This window comes from Panthera uncia (genome assembly GCF_023721935.1).
Source record: "Panthera uncia isolate 11264 chromosome B3 unlocalized genomic scaffold, Puncia_PCG_1.0 HiC_scaffold_1, whole genome shotgun sequence".
In the NCBI taxonomy this organism is placed as follows: domain Eukaryota; kingdom Metazoa; phylum Chordata; class Mammalia; order Carnivora; family Felidae; genus Panthera; species Panthera uncia.
In genome coordinates, this window is record NW_026057582.1 from 72,419,138 (window position 1) to 72,425,829 (window position 6,692).

Consider the following 6,692-nt stretch of genomic DNA (forward strand, 5'->3'; position numbering starts at 1 on the left):
CCTCTTGATATTTATATTTTTAATGTCCAAGGACATTTTTGTTTTCTGACTGCTTCTTTTCCCTCACAGACTGTATGCTTTTATGGGTACCACATCTACTTAATTACTTTGAGTATTGCATAAATTTTTTTAAAAATTTAGTTCCTGGGGTGCCCGGGTGGCTCAGTCAGTTGAGCAACTGACTCTTGATTTCAGCTCAGGTCATGATCTCAGCGTTTGTGAGATCGAACCCCGCATTAGGCTCTGAACCTGGTTGAAAAATACTTTGCTTTAACTTGTAAGAACTCTTCATATAAGACTAGGGATCAGAAATGAGGCATAACTATAGATATAAGATAATTCAGGAGAATACGAAGAGCTTTCTCTTAGGAATGTTGTGGCAAAATCATAAATTCATGACTTAAAAATATTTTTTTCCAGAATATTAATGATGAATAATGGGCACCAAGATGTGGCAGCCTCAACAGACCAAATAATTATTAGAGACTAGAAAAGTGACTAAAGATTTAATAATAAAAAGGAAGCAGAGCCAGATAGATTCACAGCTATATTTTGTCTGATATTTTAAGACCAGACAATTTCAATGTTATTTAAACTATTCTAGGTCATAGAAAAAGGCAAAAATCTCTTTTTGTTATTCCTTTTGTGAAGCCAATATAACTTTGACATAAAACCTAAAAATAGAAGAAAGGGATATAGAACAAGTGTGCTTTAGAATATAGGAGGAAAATTCCTAAATTAAGTACTAGTAAATAAAATCTGGTATTTATCAAAAGGATAATAACTCATGACCTGGAAAAGTTTATTCCAGGAGTACAAGTGTGTTCAATATCAGGAAATCTAGCAACATAATCTATGACAATAACAAATGAAATGAAAAATAATATGATTATATCAATAGATGCTGAAAAGTCACTTGATAAAATTCAGCAGCCATTCTTACTTTAAAAACTCTGTAAAAATAGGGATAGAAGCAGACTTCTTAAGTATAACAAAAACCAATTACCACACACACCAGTAAAGCTAATTGATATATGCTTTCAATTAAAATTAGGAACCAGATAAGGATGCTTGCTATGGACATTATTTGATATTATCTTGTAAGCTTTCTAGCAAATACAATCTCATAAAATGAAATAGCTGGCTGAGACATTGGAAAAGAGGAGATAAACACATTTCTTCGAGCTGGTAATATGATTGTATAAAGCCCAAGAGATTTAGTAAAATATCACTAGAGTTAATAAGGAATAAGCAAATGGGAAAATAATGTATTCACAACAAGAACCATTAAATGCTGTTTCAAACAAGAGACATCTTTATGAAGAAAATTATTTTATGCAAAACCTGAACAAATGGAACAACATACTGTGCTCCTGGGGAGTCTTAATATTAAAGAAGTTAATTCTTTCGAAAGTAAATTATAATTAGAATACTAATTGTGTGTGTGTGTGTGTGTGTGTGTGAATAAAACAAACTGATGGTTTAAATGAAAGAATAAGTGTCTCAGTATAGGCAAGGAATATTTCTTTTGTTGAAACAGTAAAAACTAGTAATGATCTGGTTGCCTTCCCACATATCATAATGTACTTTGAAGCTACACAGCAAATCAGGATGATAGTCACATAAAAATACCAAGTAGAGGGGTGCCTGGGTGGCTCAGTCGGTTAAGGGTCCGACTTCGGTTCAGGTCATGATCTTGAGGTTCATGAGTTTGAACCCTGCATCAGGTTCTGTGTTGACAGCTCAGAGCCTGGAGCCTTCTTGTACTCTGTGTCTCCCTCTCTCTTCCGTGTCCCCCCCTCCCCCCCCCCCCCCCGCTCGTGTTCTATCTGTCTCTCTCAAAAATAAATAAACATTAAAAAATTTTTAAAAAATAGCAGTTAGATTGGTGGAATAAAATGGAGGATCCAAAATAGATCCTATTATGTATGAAAGTTTAATGTATGTGAAAAGTTGTATTGCAATCAAATGGGAAATCGAGGAGCCTTTTTTTTTTTTTTTACATTTATTTATTTATTTATTTTTTTTGAGAGAGAGAGAGACAGAGCATGAACGGGGGAGGGTTAGAGAGAGGGAGACACAGAATCTGAAACAGGCTCTAGGCTCTGAGCTGTCAGCACAGAGCCCGACGCGGGGCTCGAACTCACGGACCGTGAGATCATGACCTGAGCCAAAGTCGGTCGCTTAACCGACTGAGCCACCCAGGCGCCCCGAGGAGCCTTTTAATAAGTGGTGATGGCACTGTTGGCTATCCACCTGGAATATGCACACTTCCTCTGTGAACACAAGGACTTTGTGGCTCTAAGCCAGTTTCCTTCTGTATTGGTTAATTTGTTTTTAGTTGAGACTGCAGGAGGGGTGGGGGTGGGGGGAATAAGACCTAATTTTATTTTCTTGTAGCTTTTTATTCTGATATAACTTCCAGTTTACAGACAAGTTGTAAGGACAGGACAAGGCGTTCCCATGTATCTTTCACTCAGATTCCCTGTATGTTAAAATTGTAACTGCATTTACTTCATCTTTTTCTGTCTTGACATATTTCTCTTAACATAGGTGTTTTTAATTCCAAAATACAGTTTCTTTAAACATAAACGGGATCATGATACCCACGTATTTGGCAACTGATATTTCCAATCAGCATCTTATATATACATATACATACTTTCTTAACCTCATAAATGTATACTTATTTAAATTTTTTTTAGTGTTTATTTTTCTTGAGAGAGAGAGAGACAGAGTGTGAGTTGGGGAGAGGCAGAGAGAGAGGGAGACACGGAGTCTGAAGCAGGCTCCAGGCTCTGAGCTGTCAGCACAGAGCCTGACATGGGGCTCAAACTCATGAACTGTGAGATCATGACCTGAGCTGAAGTTGGCCACTTAACCGACTGAGCCACCCAGGTGCCCCAAATGTATACTTACTTTTAATTAAACAGTTACTACATGGAAGGATATATGAATTTCTTCTGGCTGATAAAATCCTTGTCTTTTGATAAAGCTAAAGTTTTGCTTGACTACCACCTCCATTCCCAGATTCTAAAAGACTTTCGATGTAAATATATATTTATCTAATTCCTTATTTTAATGGTTGAATAGTGTATCATAGGATGATGTAACATAGTTTATTCAGTTCCATTCAAAGAACTGTTGTGTTTTTTTTTAAACATTAACTGTAATGTTGCAACACACATCAGAGTACATCTACCTTTGAGTACATGTGAAGGTATTTCTGTAAGAAAGGTTGCTAGAAGTGGAACTATGGGATCAAAGTTATACACATTTTATTCTTAATTCATTTTTTCATAATTTTTTAATGTTAGTTTTTGAGAGAGAAAGAGACAGAGTGCGAGTGGGGGAGGGACAGAGAGAGAGGGAGACACAGAATCTGAAGCAGGCTCCAGGCTCTGAGCTATCAGCACAGAGCCCATGAACCTCAAGAGATCATGACCAGAGTCGAAGTCGGACACTTAACCGACTAGCCACCCAAGGGCACCTATTCTTATTCATTTTTAAAGGTAGTACATATGTATGGTAAATATCCAAGCATAATTTATTTAACCAGTTCCTTATTGATGTTATTGCTTTTTCTAGTCCTTTATTATAACCAATAATGCCACAGTACCCTTTTACACGAACATGTAAATATGTAGAAGATAATCTGTAATATAAATTCCTAGAAATTAAATTGTTGATTAAAAGGTATCCAATTCTGGGGCGCCTGGGTGGCTTGGTCGGTTAAGCGTCCGACTTCGGCTCAGGTCATGATCTCACGGCTTGTGAGTTCAAGCCCCGCGTCGGGCTCTGTGCTGACAGCTCAGAGCCTGGAGCCTGTTTCAGATTCTGTGTCTCCCTCTCTCTCTGCCCCTCCCCCGTTCATGCTCTGTCTCTCTCTGTCTCAAAACTAAATAAATGTTAAAAAAAAAATTAAAAAAAAAAAGGTATCCAATTCTAGGGCACCTAGGTAGGCCAGTCTGTTAGGCATCTGACTCTTGGTCTCAGCTCAAGTCATGATCTCATGGTTTGTGAGATTGAGCACCATCCCCCTCGGGTTCTGTGCTGAGGTGAGGAGCCTGCTTGGATTCTCTCTGCCCCTGTCCCCCTCTCAAAATAAATAAATAAATGAGCATTAAAAAATAAAAACAAGGTAGGGGCACCTGGGTGGCTCAGTCGGTTAAGCGGCTGGCTCTTGGTTTCGGCTCAGGTCATGATCTCACGGTTTGTGAGTTTGAGCCCTGCATTGGGCTCTGTGCTGTCTCTCTCTCCCCCTCTTTCTTTGTCCCTTCCCCTGTTGCTCTCTCTCTTTCTCTCAAATAAATAACCATTAAAAAAGAACCAACAAAACAAGGTATCTAATTCTATTTTGGATTTGGATAGATGCTACTACTATAGCCTGTTCTCTTCTTTAAAATCTATTTTTAAAGATTTTATTTTATTTTATTATTTTTTTCAGTTTTTAAAGTTTATATATATATATATATATATATATATATATATACTTCTTTATCCATTCATCAGTTGATACCATAGCTCGTTCTTAAACTTTATTGTACTGAATTGTATTCCCTAACACAGTATGAAAGTAACCATTTCATCCAATTCTTGAGAGCACTGGATACACTCTGTTGGTGGAGTAGACTTTAAAATTTTGCCATTCTCATCGGGAAGTATATATCTGCTATTTTAATATATAGTTCCTGGATTACTAGTAAGTTTGAGCGTATTTTCACATATTAACTGGTACTTTGTTTTTCTTTTTCTTCACATGGCCTATTCCCATTTTTTCCCTCCCAAAGTGATTAGCATGAAAAATAAATCTTCCTACCATGTTTTTCCCCGGACACCCAATTCTACTCTCTATAGGCTTTCCTCAGTTAGCAATGTTTTGTGTGTACTCTAGAGATGTTCAATGCCCATATGAACATGCATATTCTTTTTATTTAGTAAACTTTATTGAGGTATGATTTACACTCAGTAAAGTCCAGCTGTTTTAAGCACACAATTTGATTAGCTTTGACAAATGTATACACCTGTGTAGCCACCATCGTAATCAATATATAAGATATTTCCATTACTCTAGAAAGTTGTGGAATCAGACTTGCATCTGATTTGCATCAACCTCACATCTTCTTCCTTTCCCTTTCCCCACCCCCACCCCACACCTGTCCGTCCCCGGGCCCAGGCAACAAGTGATCTGCTTTTTATCCCTATGAATTACGTTAGCCTATTCTGGACTATCATACAAATAGAATCATAGAACATGTACTCTCCTCTGTCTACTTCTTTTGCTTACAATAATGCCTTTGAGATTGCATCCGTGTCGTGTGTATCAGCAGTTCATTCCTTTTTATTGTTGAATAGTATTCCACTGCACGTAGACACTACAATCTGTGCACCTACTTACCTAATGATGGAAATTTAGGTTGTTCCTACTTTTGGGCTACAATGACTAAAATGTCTATGAACATTCATGTACAAGTTTGTTGGTAGACAATTGTTTTGTTTCTTGTGGGTAATACCTAGGATTGGAATTGCTGGATTGTATGGTAAATGTACGTTTAACTTTATAAGAAACTGACAGGGTGTGTTCCCAAGTGGTTGTACTGGATGTAGACCAGTAATGTATGATATTCCCAGTTTTCCTTATCTTCATCAACACTTGCCATTATATGTCTTTTTCATTTGAGCTGTTCTAGCGAGTTGTGGTGATATCTCACTGTGGTTTTAATCTGTATTTCCTTATTGACTTATTTTCCATCTGTAACTTTTTGTATGTGAAATATCTGTCCAAATTCTCTGTCCATTTTGCATATTGAGTTGTCTTTTTATTATTGAGCTGTAAGAGCTCTATATATATTCTGAAAAAGCACAAGCTTTAAATTTTGATGAAGTCTGATTCATAATTTTTTTCTTTTATGGTTCATGCTTTCCAGGTTCTATCCAAGAAATCTTTGCCTAAGCTAAGATCACAAAGGTTTTCTTCTACATTTTCTTTTAGAAGTGTTACGGTTTTGAAAGAGCAGACCTAGGCCGGCTGACTAGTGACTATTTCCCCGACATGGCCGCAGAAACAAGTTCCTGCTCAAACCTCAGAACACGCCTCCTCCCCTTAAGTAACTTACCGATTGATGCATTCTTCCGAAGTCTGAGGTGGGAGGAAGGGAAGTGTGAGAGGTGTGGAAAATGTGAGTAGAAGAGGGAGGGCTTCTCTCAGGTAGGGGCCAGAGGCAGGAGCCCTCAACCCTGTCCAGGCTTAGAATGACCTGGGAGCATTTTACCCCTCCCCAAACCAATTAATCAGAGTCTCTGGGGATGGTGTTTGGTGCTAGGTATTTATATAGCACAGCAAGGCTGATAGCCAATGGTTAATAGGTGACCAGTGAGAAATGTTCTGTATACACTGAGGCCAAACATGTTAGAGATCCTCAGACACAGTGGTTCTTAAACTTCAGGTGCATCAGAATCTCCTGGAAGACTTGTTCAAACACAGATTGCTGAGCCCCACCCCCAGAGTTTCTGATTCATTAGGTCTGTGACCACCAGGCCCAACATTTGCATTTTTAACAAGTTCCAGGTGACGCTGATAATTGCTGATCAGGGACCACACCTTGGCAGCCATTGTTCTATCCTTCCCCAGCCAATGGCTGAGGCCATGATCCCTATAAAACCTTTGTGGTTTTGAAACTTGCTCCCCCCCC